Below are 23,197 nucleotides of genomic sequence, written 5' to 3'. Positions count from 1 at the left end.
ACCTCACAGGTCTTTTCTACCTCTAGTATTTTGTATTCTATTATTTATCTATTTTGACAAATGATCAAATTTTAGATATTCCCTCAGAAATTCAAAGGATTTTTTTTCAAAGTGTTTTTACTCTTTGGCCAATTATTCAAGAACAAACTAAAATTAAAATAAACTTATACTCTGGCCTGTCAGTGACTGATGACATAACTAAAATGAGGCATGCTCTCAAATTTAGACCTTTCTGTCTCTGTACCGTCCTCACAAGGTATTATTTACTTGTGGTTTTTGTTTTTGTTTTAAGTTATCTTTTTGAATCTTGTAGAGTGATCTGTTGACATCACTGGTCTCCCTGTTGTCATTATTCAACTCAATTACTCATCATTTGTCAGGAAGGTTACAGTGTAGATTCCTTTTGTGTTCAAGTTAGAATAGAGGGAAATTCCAGTTTCTTCTCAAAATTCTACAGTTTTCTTATTACCGATAGTCTTTCTGATCATGGTTTAGAACCTCTTCTCTCAAAATAGCCTTTCAAAGGCACCACTACTTTTTCCTTGAGTAAATAGAATATCTCAACATAAGCATTTTTTCTCTTTCAAGCCTTTGCTGGGGTAAGATGTGTGCGTTCACTTTACCTTGAAGGTTGGATTGAACATTCTAAAATTGCAACAGAAAAAATATACATATTTAATTATGCCTCATTTGTCACAGGATTTAGAGGTAGCTGGTACTCATCTTAAGGGTTCAGTTAAGTGTCCACTGTATGCCTGGATTGTGCTTACCTCAGGGTGTACAAAAATGGGGAAAAGTACCTGTTTTCAAGGAGTTTATATTTTACTGGGGGTAAAAAATAAAACCCCAACTTATATATACAGAAATAAGCAAAGTATTTTGTTGTTTTATTTTTTGGTTTAGAGTCATGATTTCATAAAAATACTAAATTTTTGGTATTTTTGGGGGGGAGGGTAGGGAAAATATGGTTCAATATTGACCAACTGGAGGAAGGCTAACAGAAGATGAAAGGCTTGTGCTTGAAGGGAGCTAGGCTTCAGTTCTGAAAGGCTGGGACAAGGTGGCAAACGATTTTAATCATGGAAGGCAGCCTGTACAAAGATATGTGGATTTGAATGCTCTTTTTTTTTTTTTATCAGAACACCAAATAAACAGGTTTAATGATCCTCTATACCAAACCCCTCATTTTACATGTGAGTAATCTGAATCCCAGAAGGAGTTAAATAACTCATCTAAGGCAAGAAGACAGTAGAGCCAGGATTCTAAACTCAGTGTTCTGATTCCAATATGACATTCATTTTTATACATACATACATAGAACATACATACATATATGTATATCAGTTGCACAAATGACACATTTTCTCAGTGCAACTGATAATTCCTTTTCTTTTTTAAACCATGAAACTTTCTTAGAGGAACTTGTAGAGCAGGCACTAGACAAAGTGAAAAGCAGAATTTGGTCTTCAAAATCCTCTCCACTGCTTCTTTCAGCATCCCCATTACCTTCTCTTGCTAACTTTCTTTCCCCAGGCTATGACCTTGTAACCTGCTCCCAAAGGGGCTTACTCTCAGCTAAGGGTCAACCTGACTGAGACAGTAGCTGATATCTCTCAGAGGGATATTTGTATTCAAACAGGGGAACTTAGAAAACTGGTAAAACTTAATGACTCAAAGGAATCAATCTTTACTGACAGAATTTTAGGCACTATAGCCCATCAGATCATATCACATACAAATAGATATAATTTGATCATTTCATTCCTAAGGCTAGCCCCAGACATCACAGAACTGCTGAATCATCAAACCTACAAATGACTTAAGGAAAATAGTAAAAAGGGGGAACATCTTCAAAGAAAATTTAGGTCGGTTATTACAAGTGAAATTCTAATAACAAATAAGCACATTCAAGTTAAGAAATTCCTACACTGACCATGTCTAAAACTATGTTTCATTTGTTATAAGTTTTTTTTCTTTTAATAAATAATTTTAGAAAATAAATCACTCAATTGTAAGGGGAGGGGTTTAGGAAAGAGTAGAAGGGAGAGAAAATAAAGGCTTATTAATTAGGAAAAATGACATAATTGAAATTTAAAATCCAAGTAGAATTCTTCATATTCCTTCTGCTGAAACATTAATTTTTCTTATTTACAGATTTATTAGACAAAATTTTTTTATTATTTAGACTAAATTATCCAACAAAAATTATCCCTTCAAACAATCACAGATGTTAGAACTGGAAGGGACTCTAGAGTTACCTACTACAACCTCCTCATTTTACAAATGAGGAAACTGAGGCCCAGGGAGTTTAAGTGATTTGTTCAAGGCCGGTAAGTGCCAAGGGCAAAAACTGAAGCTAGGTCCTCCTGACTCTAAAATCGAGTGCTCTTTCCACGGCACCATGATGACTGTCTCCTAATTACATTAAATAAGTTAGATAAATTGCTGAAAAGTTCCTTTCAGTAGTGAGTTGAATCAAATTAATATTTTTCTGCCCTTCCAAAATGTGAGAGCAGTAGAAAAGGCAATTTTGCATCAAAACCATGTTTATTATGGAGCAGCACTATTGAGCATCATATGTGTGGAGGATGGATGATAGCAAAATAACAAAACGGCTTCTGAATAGCAAGTTAACAGGGTTAGTGCAAGCAGAGCAGGCCTCTGAAAAGCTATAGACTTCAATGTAAACAGAAGCATTTCAGAATTCTGTAGAATATTGAGGAACAAGGTAGACCAGGCTATCACAATCACAGCTGACACTTACATAGTTCTTTACAAAGTACTTTATACACATTTAGAATCGCAGTAGCTCAAAAAAAATATGAGGTGCAAATTTTGAGACATCTCCATGTCAAGTGTTTATATGGACTATTTATGTCTGACCTGCGGCAGAACTTTCCGAGCTTGTACTGGTCTGATCCACTGTCATTTTGGTCCTCTCCAAGAAGGAGGGACAACCACAACCAATTGTACATATATTATTTCATTTCAGTCTAAGAATAACCCCATAAGGTATTAGTATCACCTTTCTGTAGATGAGGAACTAAAGCCAAAAGAGTGAGTTAGTGAGAGAAATGGGTGATACTTTTGTAGTCAGAAGACCTGGGTTTAAATCCCCCCTCTCTGATACTTACTACTCATATGTGTACTGCCTTTAGCAAAAAAATATAAATTTCTGTTTGATTTTCAAAGTCCTTCACAAGAGGTCCTAATTTACTTTTCCATTCTCACAGTAGATTACTCTCTCACACACGTAATCTGTGAAACAGCCAAAGTGGCCATATCTTTCTTTCACATGTGACATCCCATCTCTCATCTCTGTGCATCTACAACTGGTCATGCCCCATGCTCCCTCCTCAGAGAAGTCCTCTCTTCTAAATGAAGGTGATCTTTCCAGTTGTTAGCTCACCCCCTCCCAAACTACCTTGTATTGGCATTTATTCTTTTTATAGTGATTTTGTATATACTTATGTATGTATTTGATCTCTCTCTTTAGCACACAAGATCCTTGAAGTAAGAATTGGTTCCTTCTTTGCAGAGCATGCTAGGTGTCTAGCACAAGCTTGTTGATTGATTGTATGACTTCAGGTGAACCACTTAATTCCTCTGGGACTCAGTTTCTGCATCTATAAAATGAAGGAGTTTGACTGAATACCATATGAGGTCTCTTCGAATGACAACTAGATCTCATTATATTATAAGATTTGGGTCTCATGCTTGTAAATAGGCAGTTTTCCATAGTACTTAGTTCAAGAGGCACCAAAAAAATGACAAAGGAATCTGGAATTTGCTTTAAAAGTAAATATTTTACATACACACACACACAAATATATATATATATATATATATATACACACACAGAGGACATATGAAGGACACTGTGTATCAAGAGAAAGCACTGACAAATAGATGTATAGAATAATTTTACATATAAAGGTGATATATATGTATGTGTGTATATGCACACACACATATATATATACACATGGATATGTGTGTTTATGTCTATACACACATCTATTTGTGTTTAATGGTAGCCATCTTGGGGGGGTAAGTGGGAAGGAAAAAAAAGAAATTTACAAAAATATTTTGTTGTGTATTCGGAAGGAAGAGCAAGTTGTGGATAGTAGACTTGCAGTTTCATGTGTAATCATCTTTTTGACTGTACTGTGTTATGGAAATGCTTGTTTTAGTTTTAAAAAAGCAAGTATGGAAGGATAAGGAGAATTCTGCTGAGATCTGCAGATAGCATTTCTGTCAGTCCCACGGGTATGTAAAGAAGGCAATGTGGTCTTCATCCTAGAGGAGAGAATGTAAAGGCTGGAGGGATACACTTCTCTTCTCCTCACTGCAAGGGCGAATGGAAGAATAAGTTCTTTTCCTCCTCTTCAGTCTCCTCCACAAATACAACACCAAAATATGTCAGCATCAGAGCTCTTTTGTTGGGAGAAAATGGTTAGAGTGAAAACTCCTTAAGGGATGAGCTTTATCCTTCAAAGCTGAGTGTTTAGTAAGTATTTACAAAGTTTATTTTCTCTGATTCTAGGACGTCTTTTGCCACCTGTTCAAGTGTAGCATCATCCATGGAGAACATACTGTTTTACAAGGAGAACACTAACTGTTCAAAGTGGAATTGCTGGCCTCAGACCAAACTTGGCTTTCTAGAGGAGCAGATCTGATCGAGTCTAGGAGTTTGGGTGTTTTTTGGATATGACCTCTGATTTAATTGGTTAGGGCAGTAATGTCAAATTCTAACAGAAATGGGGATCAATAAACAGGACATAAGCATCCCTGTACCTCATACTGACTTTTAAAAAAACACATATATATATTATCCAAGTTTTATTGTATTTTTTATTTATTTGACATATAATGGCCAATTATATTTAATCTTGTTCCTGTAGTACTTAACTGTTATGGCCACATGGGGCTTACAAACTGTGTGTTTGACAACTCTGGTGTAGAGAACCTCCCAGGGGGAGATTCCCTTTACCAAAGCAAATGAGCACCTGCTATAAGTACTATGTTTATAGTTTCAGAAAGTTGTGTGGGGCACTGGGATACTCAAGTAACCTGTCCAGTCACACAGTTAGCATGTACCAGGGAGGGTACTTGAGCTCAAACCCACCTCCTCTGTCTAAATCAGCCTGCCTTGTTTTGTTTCTACTTTCTGAAAATGATATTGGTTTGGGAGAAGAGTTGCATCATTTTTTAGCTACTTAGGGAAAGTTTGTTCTACTTCTGCTTTATTGTAAAATGGTCCTCTAGTTAACAGATGCATTTTTTATTTTCATAACTGATGAGATAAAAGTGAAAATTACCCAGCATCAGTGCTGAAGTTCCTTTGGGAACAGTTTGGATAGCTCTAAGGTAGAAGTATGAAGTTAGTCAATTTGATCTGAAATTTAAGCTGCTCATTTCTTCCACCTACCCTTCTGATAAACTTTTGATAAAAGCTCCCTAATTTATTCAGTGCTGGAGGTATTCTTGGTGCAAAAGACATACCTCTATTATAAAACAGAGGGGGAAAAATAAAGAGTTGGCAATGGATCCAAAAACTATGTTAGAAGGCCATGGGGTATCTAACAGATGCAAAAATATAGGAACTATCACTTGTGTCAGAAGCTTTAAGGGTAGAAGAATAAGAAAGAATAAGAAGGAAAGAAGAAAGACCATATGAGATGTTTCCTTCAGAGGGGAGAGGAAGTAGCATCTTATGTTCCAGTGAGTGATCTCAACAGGTGAAAAGTGATCCAACAATGGTCAGTGGAAGAAAAGCATGATGGTGGCTGGTGATGAGGGGTACTGAGCCAGTGATTTATCTGTTTGATGTTAACAACATCACAGTCAAGTTTCTTCCCAGGTCATGAAGCTTAATGCAACAACAAGCCTTCTGGGACTTGATAACCACAACTCATTTTGGCACATGTATCTGAAGAGAAATGCTACCAGAAGGAAACATTGTTAAGGATTATGAAATCCCATACAAAAAACTGAAGATGTTAGGTACATAGGTGGTGCTCATTACTACTGATCAAGGTAGATGATTAGGTTGAGAAAGACAGGCTTAAGAAGTGAACATCTATATAAGACAGTATCCAAGAACAGTATTTCAATTTCTGGGTTTAGATTTCTTAAAATACAATGGTGATGGACTTCTGGCATGGAATGAAGTTTGTGTAATCAAGTTTGGTTAAAAAAATACATGCATGTATATATGTGTACATACATATATACATATACATACATATATAAGTATGGAATCTTGAAAACCTATTCAAGACGACTTTGAAATGAAATGGGGGGGTGTGGAGCCAAGATGGTGGAGTAAAGGCAGGGGTCTGCTTGAGCTCTCCCCCCTCAAGCCCTTCAAAATACTTGAAAAAAATGACTCTAAACAAATTCTAGAGCAGCAGAAGCCACCAAATGACAGAGTGAAACAGATTTCTAGCCAAAGACAATCTGGAAGATCAATTGCACTGGGCTCAGAGTGAAGAGTGGTCTTTGCCAGCACAGACTGGACTGGAGCAGGTCTCAGGGTGATGAATTGCTGGCAGCTGCTGCAGTTTCCAGACTTCTCAACCCACAAATGGCAAAGACAGCTTCAAAGGTCAGTGAGTAGGCTCTTTCACCTGGGTGAGAGAGGAACATGGTCCAGCCCCACCCCCAGCCCTAGGGCAGTGACAGCCACTGCTGCAGTGGCCAACTGCTTCTGCAGCTCATGGCCTACAGACAGTGGGGGAATCAAGCAGCTGATCTGGGTAAAGTCCTGAGTGGCAGTCCTGAGGTGAGGAGGAGTCCTAGCATGGCAGAGCTGGTGGCAGTTGTGGAGAGGGCATCCTATTCCCAGTTTCAGGGCAAAAGAGAGTGCTTGTGATTGCTCACAGACCAGAGCGCAGCCAGGAGAAGAATAAACATCTCTCCTTTGATCATATCACTTTGGAGGAGCTGAGAATTTACAGGTCCCTGGAGATATCTCTGAAAACAGCTACCCAAAACCTCTGAAACTTAGGATAGTACACTCTCCACTTAATAAAGAGCTCAAATGTCATGTAATAGTCTGGGAAAATGCCTTAAAAGGAGGAAAAATAAGGCTAAAGAAGGTTATTTTCTTGGTGAAAAGGTATTTTTTCCATCCTTTTGGAAGAAGATCAAAGCATGCACCCAGAGGAAGATAGCAAGGTCAAGGCTCCTACATCCAAAGTCTCCAAAACATTATGAAATGGCCTCAGGCCATGGAAGAGCTCAAAAAGGATTCTGAAAATCGAATAAGAGAAGCAGAGGAAAAATTGGGAAAAGAAATCAGAGTGATGCAAGAAAATCATGAAAATCAAATCAACAGCTTGGCAAAAGAGACCCCCAAAAATGCTGAAGAAAATAACACTTTTAAAATTAGATTAATCCAAATGGCAAAAGTGGTCCAAAAAGCCAATGAGAAGAATGCCTTAAAAAATAGAATAGGCCAAATGGAAAAAGAGGTCCAAAAGCTCACTGAAGAAAATGATACCTTAAAAATTAGAATGGAGTAAATGTAAGCTAATGACTTTATGAGAAATCAGGAAATTACAAAACAAAGCCAAAAAATGAAAAAATAGAAGATAATGTGAAATATCTCATTGGAAAAAATAATTGACCTGGAAAATAAAACCAGAGGAGATGATGTTAAAAATTACTGGTCTAACTGAAAACCATGATCAAAAGAGGAGTCTAGACATCATCTTCCAAGAAATTATCAAGGAAATTTCCCTGATATTATAGAACCAGATGGTAAAACAATAATGGAAATAATCCACTGATCACCTCATAAAAGAGACCCCAAAAGGAAAACTCCTAGGAATATTGTAGCTGAATTTCAGAGTTCCTAGGTCAAGGAGAAAATATTACAAGCATCCAGAAAGGAAAAATTCAAGTACTGTGAAAATACAATCAGAATAACATAAGATTTAGCAGTTTCAACACTAAAGGATCAGAGGGTTTGGAATATGATTTGCCAGAGGTCCCCTACCCAGAAAAACTCAGTAATACTTCAGGGGTTAAAAAATGGAATTTCAGTAGAGGACTTACAAGCATTCTTGTTGAAAAGATAGGAGCTGAATAGAAGATTTGATTTTCAAATACAAGAATCAAGAGAAACATGAAAAGATAAACAGCAAAGAGGAGCCATAAGGGACTCATTAAAGTTGAACTTTTTACATTCCTACATGAAAAGATGATATTTTTAACTCATGAGACCCTTTTTGGTATTAGGGAAGAGGGAATATATATGTATGTGTGTGTATATATACATGTATGTGGAGGTACATGTATGTGTATATGTGTGTGTGTGAGTATGTATAGACAGAGGGCACAGGGTGAGCTGAACATGAAGGGAGAATATTTAAAAAATAAAATTAACTGTTGAGAGGAACGTACTGGGAGAGAAAGAAAGGGAGAAGTAGAATGTAGCAAATCATCTCATATAAAAGAGGCAAGAAAGAGCTTTTACAATGGAGGGGAAGAGGAGGTAGGTAAAAGGGAATAAGTGAGCCTTATTCTCATCAGAGTTGTTGTTGTGTTCATCCTTCATTGCTGAAGAAGACCATGCCATCAGAGAAATGGTGATATGACTTGCACACGAGCCTCACTTCTCTCTAGAGCCATCTGAATTCAGTGACCAGATATTCATCAGGATGACTGGAGATGGCCCAGGACGCAACAGGAGACCTTGGCCCCTTTAGGTCAAGGTCTATTCAGGTACTCACTTAGGGTGAAGCAACACCCATTCAGTAAATAGGCCTGTTTAAGAAGTAATTAGGGGATGGCCCCTTTAACGAGGCAAAGAAAAATAACTACATAAGGTTGAGAGGGAAACAGAAACAGTTACTCTTTAGCCAGGAGGGTCCAGAAAACAGCCCTTAGACAGGGGTCTAGTGTTGTGCAATCTATAGGCTTCAGAGTGCAGTAGGCTTAAGGTTTTGGAAGGGAAGGGAAGAGGAGAAGAGGGGAAGGGAAAGGGGAAGAGGGGAGGGGAAGGGAAGAGGGGGGAGGGGAGGGGAAGGAATCTAGCCAAGTCAAATGTAAGTCCTGTCATCATTTCTCTGATGGCATGGTCTTCTTCGGCAGTGAAGAATGAACACAACAATCTGTGATGGATGCAGTTGCCTGAATGGGGACCCAGTTAGCTGGGTAACTCAGCCCCTCCTCTCCTGTCTCCCCCTCTCCTACCTCCCCGTCTTCTTCCTTCTCCTCTCCAAAGGAAGGTAAATTTGGATGGCCAGAGGATGACCAGTTAACTTGGGGTTTACTGGCTAGATTTCATCCTTTCCCTTTCCTTTGCTTTCATCAGATTTGGCTTAAGGAAGGAATAGCACACACTCATTTGGGTATGGAAATCTATCTAACCCTACAGGAAGGCAGGGGGAAGGGGACAGAAGAGGAAGGATAATAGAAGGGCCAGCAGATTGGGGAAAGGGGTAATCAGAAGCAAACACTATTGTGTTCAAGGGAGAGAATGGAATAAATTGAGGGCAGGACAGTATAGAGGAAATGTGGTTAGTCTTTCACAACATGACTGTTATGGAAGTGTTTTACATGGCTACACATGTATGACCTACATCAACCTGCTTGCTTTCTCAATCAGGGTGGGTGGGGAGGGAGGAAGGGAGAGAATGTGGAACTCAAAGCTTTAAAAATGAATGTTAAAAACTGTTTTTGCATGCAGCTGGAAAATAAGATGTGCAGGTAATGGTGTATAGAAATCTATCTTGCCCTACAGGAAAATAAGGGAGAGGGTAATGGGACAAGTCGGGAGTGATAGAAAGGAGGACAGATTGGGAGAAGGAGTGATGTATCAGCAAGGACTCCAACATACACAAGAGGGCCTGCTGTACAGTTTCTTAGATTTGCTTTTCTAAAAGGAAAGCAATTTTGAGGGGTCAACAATCACTTTAGCCAAGCACATATATCTTAGTTTAAGGGAAAAAGTCAGCACTCTGAACTTCAGAGAAAATACAGAGAAATAAAAATCAATAGACAGGGCTTCCGACTGTCTGACCATAAGCAATACATACATCACAGATCAACAGACAGATCCAATTGTCTGATCATTATATACATACATAGTTACTAGAGAGAGAAGCAACAACATTTGTGTTTTTAAAGTCAGGGGGCTCCTTAGTTGCTGCCCAGAGTCTCATCTGGCCAAACAAACACTTCCAATGAGTAAGCCCCAAAATAAAACCCCACTTCAGAGTATGAACCAGTACCTCATTAGAAATTAACAAAAGGTGTGGACCTTCTAACAACCAAAAAAACCTCCCCTAATCAAGCTTCCCTTAATGGGCAGGCCCATTAATGGGTGGGGAAGATCTTTAACTCTCATTAGCAGTACAGGTGGATGGGGTGTAGCTGTCCTGGAGTGGACAGTGGGGAGAGATGGGGAGAAAATTTGGAATTCAAAATCTTGTGGAAGTGAATGTTGTAAACTGAAAATAAGTAAGTCATATATTAAAAAAAAAAAAAAAACTGAAATGGGAAAGGAGAAATCTGCTCATGCATAGATCCAACAAATCTCTTTCAAGAGAAGTATGTAAATAAACATATATACCAGCACATAAAAACATGCACATATATGTGCATATGTAGGCATATATGCCCACCTGCATGTGTGTATGTTTAAAATTTTAGTGCTATCTGTGAAGTAAAAGTTGCTTCCATTCATTCTGCTTCACTATTTATTATCTACACTTGTGCATATATGGTTAATAAATAGTGCCTACCTATGCACTAGTATGAATAATAACTAGTGAACCAGAGACACAAATGAAAGGAGGTAAATGTGACCTCATAGGTAGGACTAAAATTTATTTATTTATTTTTTTTATTTAACTTTTAACATTTATTTTCACACAATTTTGGGTTACAAATTTTCTCCCCTTTTATCCCCTCCCCCCCCCAAACCCGAGCTTTCTAATTGCCCCTGTGACCTATCTGCTCTCTCCTCTATCCTCCCTCCCTGCCCTTGTCTCCATCTTCTCTTTTGTCCTGTAGGGCCAGATAGCTTTCTTGACCCCTTAACCTGCATTTCTTGTTACCCAGTAGTAAGAACATTACATTTGGTCCTAACACTTTGAGTTCCAACTTCTTTAGCTCCCTCCCTCTCCACCCCTTCCCCTTGGAAGACAGGCAATTCAATATAGGCCATATCTGTTTAGTTTTGCAAATGATTTCCATACTAGTTGTGTTGTATAGGACTAACTATATTTCCCTCCATCCTATCCTGTCCCCCTTTACTTCTATTTTCTTATGGTCCTTTCCCTCCCCATGAGTGTCAACCTCGTATTGCATTCTCCTCCCCATGCCCTCCCCTCCATCCTCCCCCCCACCCTGCTTGTGCCCCTGTCCCCCACTCTCCTGTATTATGAGATAGGTTTTCCTATCAAAATGAGTGTGCATTATATTCTTTCCTTTAGTGGAATGTGATGAGAGTAGACCTCATGTTTTTCTCTTGCCTCCCCTCTTTATCCCACCACTAATAAGTCTTTTGCTTGCCTCTTTTATGAGAGATAATTTGCCCCATATAACTTCTCCCTTTCTCCTCCCAATATTTCTCTCTCACTGCTTGATTTCATTTTTTTTTTAAGATATGATCCCATCCTCTTCAATTCACTCTGTGCACTCTGTCTCTATGTATGTGTGCATGTGTGCATGTGTGTGTGTGTGTACTCCCACCCAGTACCCAGATACTGAAATGTTTCAAGAGTTATAAATATTGTTTTTCCATGTAGGAATGTAAACAGTTCAACTTTAGTAAGTCCCTTATGACTTCTCTTTGCTGTTCACCTTTTCATGGTTCTCTTCATTCTTGTCTTAGAAAGTCAAATTTTCTTTCCAGCTCTGGTCTTTTCATAAGGAAAATTTGAAAGTCCTCTATTTCATTGAAAGAGCATTTTTTCTCCTGAAGTATTATACTCAGTTTTGCTGGGTAGGTGATTCTTGGCTTCAGTCCTAGTTCCTTTGACTTCTGGAATATCCTATTCCATTCCCTTCTATCCCTCAATGTAGAGGGTGCCAGATCTTGTGCTATCCTGATTGTATTTCCACAATACTTGAATTGTTTCTTTCTAGCTGCTTGCAATATTTTCTCTTTCACCTGAGAATTCTGGAATTTGGCCACAATGCTCCTAGGAGTTTCTCTTTTTGGATCTCTTTCATGCGGTGTTCTGCGGATTCCTTGAATATTTATTTTGCCCTCTGGTTCTAGAATCTCAGGGCAGTTTTCCTTGATAATTTCATGGAAGATGATGTCTAGGCTCTTCTTTTGATCATGGTTTTCAGGTAGTCCCAGAATTTTTACATTGTCTCTCCTGATTCTATTTTCCAGGTCAGTTATTTTTCCAATAAGATATTTCACATTATCTTCCATTTTTCGAATCTGCGCGGTATGTTCTGAGATATCTGTCTTTCTCATAAAGTCCTTAGCGTCCATCTGTACCATTCCAGTTTTGAAAGATCTATTTTCTTCAGTGAGCTTTTGAATCTCCTTTTCCATTTGGTTAATTCTGCTTTTGAAAGCATTCTTCTCCTCATTGGCCCCTTGCACCTCCCTTGCCAGCTGAGTTAGGCTAGTTCTCAAGGTGCCAATTTCTTCAAGATTTTTTTGGTTCTCCTTTAGCAGGGAGCTGATCTGCTTTTCATGCTTCTCCCTCATCCCTCTCATTTCCCTTCCCAGTCTTTCCTCCACCTCTCTAACTTGATTTTCAAAATTCCTCTTGAGCTCTTCCATGGCCCGAGTCCATTGGGTGGGCTGGGACACAGAATCCTCAATTTCTGTGTCTTTGCCTGATGGCAAGCATTGTTCCTCCCCATCAGAAAGGAAGGGAGGAAATGTCTTTTCTCCGATAAAGTACCCTTCAATAGTTTTATTTCTTTTCCCTTTTCTTGGCATACTCTCCAACCAGTGGCCTGACCTCTGAATGTTCTCCTCACACCCACCTCGCCTCCTTGTCCTCCCAGCCAGCGTTTGGGGACTGAGATTCAAATGCTGCTTCCCGCCTTAGGGTTTTTGGCGGGGCAGGGCTGCTATTCAGTGTTAAATTAAGTTCAGGTGCTGAGGTCAGGGGCAGGGCCGCCTCTCTGGCTCAGTTCCCTCAGGGGGTTTATGCACAGACCTTCCACAATGGATCCAGGCTCCCGCCCGTTTGGGGAGCCCCTGTCTGAGACCGCCTCTCAGCTTCTATCTCCTGGGGGGGCCTGAGCCATGGGGGTACCCCACTCCCCTCTCACCCCGCCAAAGAGACTCTCTCACCTACCCCCGTCAGTCACCTGTTGGTGGGGGGGCTTGTGCCGCCGCTGAAGATCCCGTCTCTGGAGCCTTCTCAGATCTGTGCCTCTCGGAGCCGCGGCGGCGGTGCCGCAGGTCCGGGCTGGGCTCCGCGTCCGCCGCGCGACAGACCTTTTGCGAGAGGTTTGCAGGTCCCTCTGTGGGTGGGGGGAACCGAGTGGCCACTGGAGATCCTGTCCCGTAGCCCTCTCGGATCTTTTCCTCTCGGTGTCGTGGCCGCGGCAGGGCTGCACTCTGCTCCCCGTCCCAGCGCCCAGTCCACGGCGCGAAGGACCACCCGCGAGAGGTTTGCAGGTCTCTCCGGAGCAGAAATCTCCCTTGCTCCAATATTCCGTGGTCTCTGGGTGCAGAATTCGCCCTGGGTTGGTCCCCTCTAGCCGTTCTGTGGTTTGTGGGTTCGGAGCTATGTGTATGTGCGTCTTTCTACTTCGCCATCTTGGCTCCGCCCCCTAGGACTAAAATTTAGTGGGATGGTACTCTCCACTGAAATGTCTTTATTCTGTGAATATCCTTTGACCTAATAATTTTACTACCAGGTCTACACCCCAGTGAAATGAAAGAAAGAAGAAAAGGATGCATATATATAAAAATATTAATAGCATCTTTTCTTGTAGTAGCAAAGAATTGGAAACTGGGAGAGCATCCATTAACTGGAGAATGGTTGAACAAGTTATGCTATATGCATGTGATGCAATACATTCCAGGTTTGATTTCCCTGCTTTGCAGAGGCTGTGACCTTGTCTAGAATGGCCTCCTTCCCCTCTACTGCTCTGAGAACACCTAGCTTTCTTCAGAAGGTCTTTGATGATCCTGCTAGTACCTTCGGTTCACAATTAACTTGTATTTACTTTGTGTATGTTTGCGTTTATTTCTATGTGTACAAATGGTTTCCCTCCATGAAATGTAAGCTCTTTGAGGGCAGGGATTAACTCTTTCATTTTTGTCTCTCTATCCCTGGTACCTAGCACATAAGTACTTAATAAATGCTTGTTGACTGAATAATTAATATATCTTAGACACTGTACAGAATATGAGTTGAGGCTGTTAATGAAGACAGTGGAGGTCCTCCAAGAGAAGAAACTTGCTGGGGATGTCATGGAGAAAACTGCTAACTAGTCCATTATAGGCTCTTATATTCTGTGATGACCATGGTGAGGGAACTAGTACACATCAGGAACTTAAAAAATATGCAGCAAAAAGAATAAATAAGCTCTGTCCCTGCCCTCAGGATCAAAAATAAAAGAGGAAATGGAGGACCAACCTTCCCTTCCCTTTTAAATTCAGATTCCCTACGCTAGATCCAGAGCAGAGAGAGATACAAATAAGCTCCCCGCCTTCAAGAAGCTTAATGTCCAATAATAATAGCAATGATAATATTAATAAAAACAATAACAGTTATCACTATACAGTGAGGTGACATACTGGATAGAGTGCTAGGTCTGGCATCAGGAAGATTGGAATTCAAATCCAACCTCAGACACTAACTGCGTGACTCTGGGTACTTAACCTCTATTGCCTCAGTTCCCTTATCTGTAAAATGGGGATAACAGCCCCTCCCTCCCAGGTTTTTTGTTGTGAGGATCAAATGAGATAATATTTGTAAAGTCCTTAGCACAGTGCCTGACACATAATAAGTACTTAATAAATGCTAGCTATCATCTTCTTCATTATCATCATTATTGTGCTTGTTTCTTTACAAAGCACTTTACAAATAGTATCTTATTTTCAACTATTATTATTGCCATTTTAACAACTGACACAGATAGAGGATGTGACCTGTCCAGGGTCATACAGCTAATAAATGTCTGAGGCAGGATTCAAAGCTCAGGTCTAGGGTTCTCTCCACTGTACCAGCTATCTGTCTAAGAAAGGTAGAACAGTGGCAGGAGAGACGGGGACTGGGAGATGATGTAGACTTGAGTAGGAAGAGGGTATCACTAATGCTCAATGAAAAATGTCATTCTGAAAGATGATAGATTCAAAACATACTGTCATAGTAAAATCAGCTGTGTTTAATAATTGATTAAATGTGCTGGATAGGACAGAAGGAAGAAGAATCAAAGTTAACTATAAGGTTTAGAGTCTTAATGAATGACAAATGTGGAAACAGCAACCAAAATAAATTATGAGTAAGGTAAGATTTTTTGGGGAAGATTAATTACATTTTGCACAAACCAAGTTTGATGCTTTGGTGCTACATCCAAGCAGAGATATTCAGAAAGCAGTTGGAAATATGTGACTAGCATTCTGGGGAGAGGATGAGGCCAGAGATACAGAGTTAGGAATTATCTGCACAGAAGTAATAGCTGAAGTCATATGGATGGATAGGGTCAGTAAGGGAGAAAGCATATCATAGAAAGTGAAAAAGGGCTATGGGTGAGGAAAGGCATAGGGAAGAAACTGGCACAACCAGCAAGGGAGACCAAGAAGAATTGGCCAGAAAACTAGGAGAACTAGGAGCAAGTGGTACGACCTCATCAGAAATCTAAGCAAGACTGAAAATTTCATATGACCCACTCTTTGAACAGTGCCAGGCCTATGACAGATGTTTGGTAAATACTTATTGTTGGTTGACTGAGCTCTCAGAATAAATATATGGAAGAATTATGAAACCTCTTTATCAACACAGGATCCATAACTGATCTCTCTGTTTCCATTAAAAAAAGACGTGATAATGAATGAAATGCCCAATTCTTATTTCACATCTTTTTTTCTGCTCCAAGAAGAAATATTTATGGATTGGAAAAGACAATAAAATGCATTTTAGCTGATATTACAAATAAGAATGGAAATACTAAGAGAGCCCCAATCTGCCTTAAAGCTTCCACATCATCATGCCCAGATGAAATACATCCGAAGATCCTGGGGGAAAAAGTGACAGATATTATCAGATTGTCAAAGCTGACAACAAAAGAAAATGACATACGTTGGAAGGGCTGTGGGAAAGAAGGCACATTTAAAGCACTGTTGGTGGAGTTGTGAGCTAGTCTAGCCATTCTAGAAAGTATTCTGGAACTACGCCCCATATATGACTAAACTGCGTATACCCTTTGATCCAGAGATACTGCTACCAGGCTTATATCCTGAAAACATCAAGGAAAGAGGGAAAAGATCCACATGTACAAAAAGTTTTTATTGCAGCTCTTTCTGTAGTGACAAAGAACTGGAGACTAAGGGACTGCCCATCAATTTGGGAACGGCTGAACAAATAATAGTATATTAATTTAATGGAATAATATTGTACTGTAAGAAATGATAAAAGGGATGATTTGAGAGAACCTGGAAAGACTCATATGTGGTAACAGAAAGCAAAATGAGCAGAACCAGAAGAATAATTTGTACAATAACAACATTATTAACAACTGTGAAAAACATAAACTGACCAATGATCAATCACAATTCTAGCAGATTGATAATAAAGCACGTTATCTTCTTCCTGACAGAGAAGTGAGGGGCGAAATATACCGAATGAGGTATATATTTTGGAAGTGGCCAATTAAGTGAGTTTGATTTTCTTGACTATGCATATTTGCATCAAGGGATTTCTATTTCTTTCTTGTTTCCTTTTATCAAGAAGGGAGGGCAGGTAGTAGGAAGGAGAGAAAATAGGTTTTTGTTAATTAAAGAAATAAAGTTTAATTAGTAATTTCTGTCCATGATCTTTGAAAGACTGTAAAAAAGGGGAAGAGGTTTAGAGAAATGTCAGTATGTATTTTCTTTAAAAGGAAGAGAGTGAATTCTGTAAACTACAGGTCAGTGAATCTGATTTCCAACCCTGGCAAAATTCTAAAATGTATCATTAAAGACAAGGTGAACGAACAGCTAGAAAATGAAGCAGGGTGGTTTCATTAAAACCAGATTATGCCAAACTTTATACATTTTCTTTTTTCCTAGGTAACGATTTTGGAAAATCAGGAAAATATAGTACCTAGATTTTAGCAAACACTGACAGTCTTTCATGCTATTATTGTGGAAGTAATGGGAGAGATGTGGTTTAGACTGGAAGATGGATTCAGAAAGGGTTAAGGGTCAGACCCTAAAAGTATTCACCAATAGTTTCATGTCAATTTGGAAGAAGGCCTCTAGTGAGGAGAGCATACCACATACCCATGCTTGTCTCTGTCAATCAATTACTTGGATTAAAATGAAAACTGGCATGCTTACTAGACAACCCAAAGATGGGAAGGATAACTGACACAGTAGATGACATCAAGATTAAAAAATATTTTTTTTTAGAATTTTTCAGAATTTTTTCAGAATTCAGAATTTAGAATTTTTAGAATATTTCAGAAAATATTGGGCTGAACCTTTTAAAAATATTGAAACTAGTTGAAATTTTTTAAAAAAGTAAATGGGTTTAAAAATCACTGTTATATGTACAAGTTGGGAGAGCTGTGGCCAGATACTTGTTTATCTGAAAAAGACCTGAAGATTAACGGACATGCTTAATGTGAATTCTCCTTATGATATCCAAACCAAGGCAACATTACAAGAGGCATAGTTACACAGAAGACAAGAAACAAATGAAAAAATGTAAATGATCTGTCAGGTTTTTGTAACCAACACTTTTAAGTGATAGTGAAGCCACCACATTTAGACCCTAATATCTAAGTTTTTTATGTACTGTATAAGGGAGTAGAAATAAGACTAAAAAAAATAAGGGTGAAAAGAGAAACTGGATTAGACCAGTAGAAAGAGATTAAATTTGGAATAAAGACCCACAGTTTTGAAGGTACTTAAAGACTAATTATCCAAGTAACTTAAAAAGAGGTTGTCAAAGTCTGAGAAAAAAAATCTTTGATCTCGTTGTTACAAAAAAAGCGACTAAGAAAATATTGGTAACCATTGAATAAATGCATAATTTCCCATTTTTAAGTGAAGAGCCTACACAGACATCAACAAAATCTTTGAAAAGCGTATGAAAAGAAAGTAGCTAGGTCTTTGCAAATAGTATTCTGCAATTCCACAGCATAACATATTTTTACAATTGCACAACTGACCACAAGACACAGAAAATGTAAGAGCTCAATTTTTACTGCTTGTTGATTATAAAAAAGTATTCAATTTAATAAAGCAAAATGTTGCTTTCAAGGTCTTCTCCAATAAGGTGTCTCATGTGTAAATCAAAATGATGCAAGCTTTTCTGAGAAATGTACCAATAGGGAAACCTTGCTTAATTGCTTCTTGATCATTCCTATGAAGTGTGGCATAAAACAGAAAGATGTATGTTATCAACATAATTGAGTTTGTCCGGCACACACAGTTAAAATAGTAGAGGGGTTCTCTATAGAAGGTGAGATCCCTTGATTCTTCCTCTTTGAAGATGTCACTGTGCTACACATATATATCAAATCCTGGAACACTGTAGAATGTCCTACTTAAGATGTGTAATCATCTAAAAGAGCAGAGTGTAACTATGAACATAGGAAAAACCAAGTGAGCGAAGACTGCCTATACCCAGATTATGATTGCTAATTGAATGGTAAACTCATAAAAAAAGACCCATTAGTACATATATCTTGGACAGCAACACAGATGGACAATAAACTGAACTTAAAATTGACTTGAAGATGTAGGGCTGTTTTTGAGAAGTTGGATAATGCTTTTAATGACCCCAATTTTCTACCCCAAAATAGGTGCTATTTTAAAAACATCAATACTTTTTACAGTAATGCTGTATGTCTATAGATACATGGAGGAGAAACTTTAAGACAGCATTTTAGTTTGCTTAAATCCTTTTTTAAAAATTCAACAAATAACATGCAGGAGGATTTTATTTTCTTTGTCACTTTTAGGTAATTATGACTATAAATGGTAGTCTGCTACAGATTATTATTTGTGAAAACCTGGCAATTCCCAACTGTAGTATGTAGATTATTCTCACAAAATCTTTATAAAGATGGGAAAGTAGGTATATAGGTCAATAGTTATTGCTATTCTTTCAATTACTTTTTTTTCCAGTAATATGAAGGTCCAATGTTTTTTTTCCCAAGTCTTTGGTGTCCTTCCCTCTTTTAGATACCTTGAGAATTGTTCCCTCAAGACCCTCAAATTTTTGTTGCCTCCAGCATGATCTTCCTCTGAGTATACCTGGTCTATTTTAGTGGTTCTTCCCATCTTGTTTCCTTTAATGCCATTTCTAATTCACTGTGCAAGCACATTAGGGAATGCAGTGTTAAGAATCAAAATGTGGTGGCTCATCTCATTTTGATGGAAAAAAAGGATTTTTTTTTTTAAAGAAATTTGATAGGTCTTTCCCATATTTTGTCTGTTCATGGTCCTCATTCAATTTAATCCCTAAATGCTTTTTTAAGATGAATTCACTGGTCTTTCTCTAAATTCTCTGTATGCTTGTTCTTACCTACACTGCTTCATGTTTTGTGTAGCAATTCTGTTCATATCTTTTACCATTCTCTTCCAAAATATTTTCAAATAAGTTAATATTCAAATTTTTGGCTGTCATAGTTCTCTGTTTGGCAAGGAGAGTAAGCATTTGCTGACGGATGCAGTTTCAAAGTTCTTTTGGTCTTTTCTTTCGGTGACTGATTTATAACTTCCTTAGGAAATTCAAGTCTGTGTCAATGTCTGTTCTTTTACCAATTTCCCACTTTTTTAAGAGTCAATAACAAAATATTCAAGTGATAAAATGTCTTCAGACTTTTATAAATCTTCCTCCATGGCTCTTTAAACCATGTGGTTAGCTAGAATGACAATGACTCCTATCACAAAGAGACTGCCTTGAAGATCTGGGGGATAAGGTTAGGGAAAAAACTGTAGAGTTATAAAACAGTTGTTTCAGACCTTACAAAAGGAGAATACATAATTATGACAGTAATAATTACTTATGTGATAGCAAATACAAACCAGGAGTTTCTGCTCTTAACCTAAAATTAAAGATGCACTAGACTGCTTTCTTTCTGCAGAAATATTAGTTCAAGTTTTTATTTTCTCAACAACTTTTCATGACATTAATTGCCCTGAGAGCATTGCTTCTGCTATAATATCTGAAATATGGAAAGAACTCTAAAAGCTAAGATTTTGGCTGCTTGAGGAAAAGGATATTTTGTTTAAAATGACCATTTGTGGGAAATTCTTAGGAATACACATTCCATTGATTTCAGATCTTAAGCATTTGCTGTTGTTTTTAAGGGAAAAAAAATAAGCATTTCAGTTTATGGTTAAGGGCCACTAATGTGACCTTCTCATGGGAACCAGTGAATACTAAAACACTTGGAAAAAGAATGCTGCAGAATTTATATTTCAAACACAATAATGAAGTTTGATGGATATTTTATATGGCAGAATGATTTTTTAAAAATTATGCAGGAACAGGTAAAGTGCCATCAAGAATAAATCTTTTTAGCTACCTACATATATAGGTACACTCAGTAATACCACCAACAGAGGCACATCTGAATATAAAGGTGTTGACTTGTGTAAACTTCTGAAAAAAAAAACTTACTAGACTTATACTGGCAGAAGAATAATAAATTTCATTTTCACAAAGACCAAGGTGCCATGGTGAAGAAGAGATTGGATGTATTCTCTGGAAATTCATTAAGGTATGACTGGCCTCTAACTAAACTTCTAAGAGACTCGCCTATTTTCCATTTAGAAACTTCAAAAAAAGGTATTCAAGCTGGCAATGCTTGTTGGCTGCCTACTATAATTACACAATTCTAAAATCACTTAACCTCCTTCTCAGATTTTTTTATCTGTAAAATGGGGATAATAATAGTACCTACCTCCCAAGGTTGTTGTAAGGTAAAAATGAGACAATATTTGTAAAATACTTTGCAAACTTTAAAGTGCTATATAAAAGTGATGAGGATGACTTCATAGTTTGAGACAAGAATATGGCAAAGGAGAATATTTTCTTTGATGCAGAGAATGGTGTGAGGATGTGAGGTTAGGGTGCTATATTCTGGGAAATCAAAAGTTAAGAAGAGGAATGAAGGATGAATGGGTTAATATAATTGCATTGAGATCATTTAATTTTTTTAAAAGGGTAGGAAAATGTAGCGTTAAAAAAGCCAGACCTTACATTTGTGTTCAGTTCTCATATTTTAAGAAATTCCTCATTTTCTATCTATTTGTACTTGTCCTCTATAGGCTTGTAATAGAAACTATGCTTTTGGCCTGGAAAAAGAAAATTAAATCTAGGGATGGGGGTGGGGTGGGAAGCCCTCTTATTTAGGGAATGAAGAAGAAATTTTAGTTCTACAAAATTTTAGACTGTGACTTTGGACATGTCACTTACTTTTTCTGTGCCCCAGTTTCCACAACTATTAAAGGAGGGGATTGGACTATATGGTCCCTGAGGTCTCTTCTAGCTCCAGATACATGATCCTATGTTATAAGCAAATCTAAAAAATTCCCATCTAATTATCAGAGCATCAGCAAACACAAAACTCAAACCCAGGACCTGAAGTGGCCTGACTTTTTAAATTTGGGCACTTGACATTTTTTCTGTTTTTGTGAGGGTTGTTGTTTTTTTTTAATCCCTTTGCAAAAATACCATGGTCATCTGTGCACGTTTAGATCTGTAACAGTCATAGGAAAGAGAAAGCATGATTGTTGTAACACAGCTTCTTATCAAATTATATGTAGAGCAAAAATGCCCTCAGTTTGTCTGGGCTCAAAATAATAAAAATGTAATCAGGTTTTAAATATGCTAATTCTTTGATACTTAATAGATCCATATCATTGATGTAAATCCTCCCTCTCACAATACTGTCACCATCAATCCTTCACTTTCTCACTTAATACAATTCTTTTTCATGTACTCCATAAATTCTCCACAAAAGATCTACCAAAACATGTTATATATTTTCTCTAAAAGACTTTGGTCTTTCAATATTTTATGATCACTGATTTTGTCCGGGGCTTATCTGACTGTTTTCCCTCACTGCATGACTAGTTCAGTTCCTTTTCTGACTATCTGTCTCTCTGATGGTGCTTTCTATGTTCACTTCTTGTACACAACTCATCTGTGATAATATGTTATAGCCTACTCATACCCACCATCTCAACTGTCATCAGATATATATATATATGTATGTATATACACGTATATACATATATACACACACATTTATCTATACACATATACACAAATATCTATCATCTATCTATCCACATATTTAATTATTCCAACAGTTCTATGCGGTAAAAAGTCTCAGCTGTTTAGCTATTATTATCTCTATTTTATAGATGAAGAAATTGAGGCAGAGAGAAATAATGACTGTGTGAAGCAGCTAGTAGACATTCTTCTACTGTTCTACATGTTACTCTCAGTTTTAGCTCTTCAGAGATTTTGATGTTCCATGATTATCTTTCTTAACTTGAGCCATTCCTTATGTTTAGAATGTCCTTACTCTTTATCTTTGCCTATTGAATTACTAGTTTAATTCTAATGCCACATCAGATTATAATGATGCCTCTAGTCAGTCCTTTTCTTCCCTCAGACTTCACATAATGCTTTGTTGGTACTTCTCTAAAGCCTTGACTGTGTATTATTTTGGACACATGCTTTTACTAGGCAATAAACTCTATGAGGACAAGGATCATGTCTTATCTAATTTTGTGTCTCCCTCAAGAACTACCACATCACTCCATATACATCAATTGCTTGATAAATGTTTCCTGAACAATCATATAAAAATTAGAACATATACACTGGTGCTTATGAAAGATCAAACACTTTGCCAATGTAGATGCAAACTGGAGATGGTGGCACTGGAAGTGTCCAGTTACTTAAATCGTCTAAATAACTTCTCTAATGCTCCTACTGAGTGCATTTTTAAGATCAGCAAAAAAAAAAAAGGGCAGTGACTAGAGCCAGCTGTGAGAGGGACTGCTGTCCACTCCAAATTA

The 23,197-nt window shown here is 38.0% G+C and overlaps 1 protein-coding gene across 10 annotated transcripts in view; it reads right to left on the bottom strand.

Annotated features, from left to right (window-relative positions):
- GTDC1 (glycosyltransferase like domain containing 1) overlaps positions 1-23,197 on the bottom strand; it is a 444,669-nt gene that overhangs the window by 14,764 nt on the left and 406,708 nt on the right. The gene's annotated exons all lie outside the window — the stretch shown is intronic.

Source organism: Notamacropus eugenii, chromosome 5 (assembly GCF_028372415.1).
Source record: "Notamacropus eugenii isolate mMacEug1 chromosome 5, mMacEug1.pri_v2, whole genome shotgun sequence".
Lineage (NCBI taxonomy): Eukaryota > Metazoa > Chordata > Mammalia > Diprotodontia > Macropodidae > Notamacropus > Notamacropus eugenii.
This window is presented reverse-complemented; position numbering and strand designations above follow the sequence as displayed.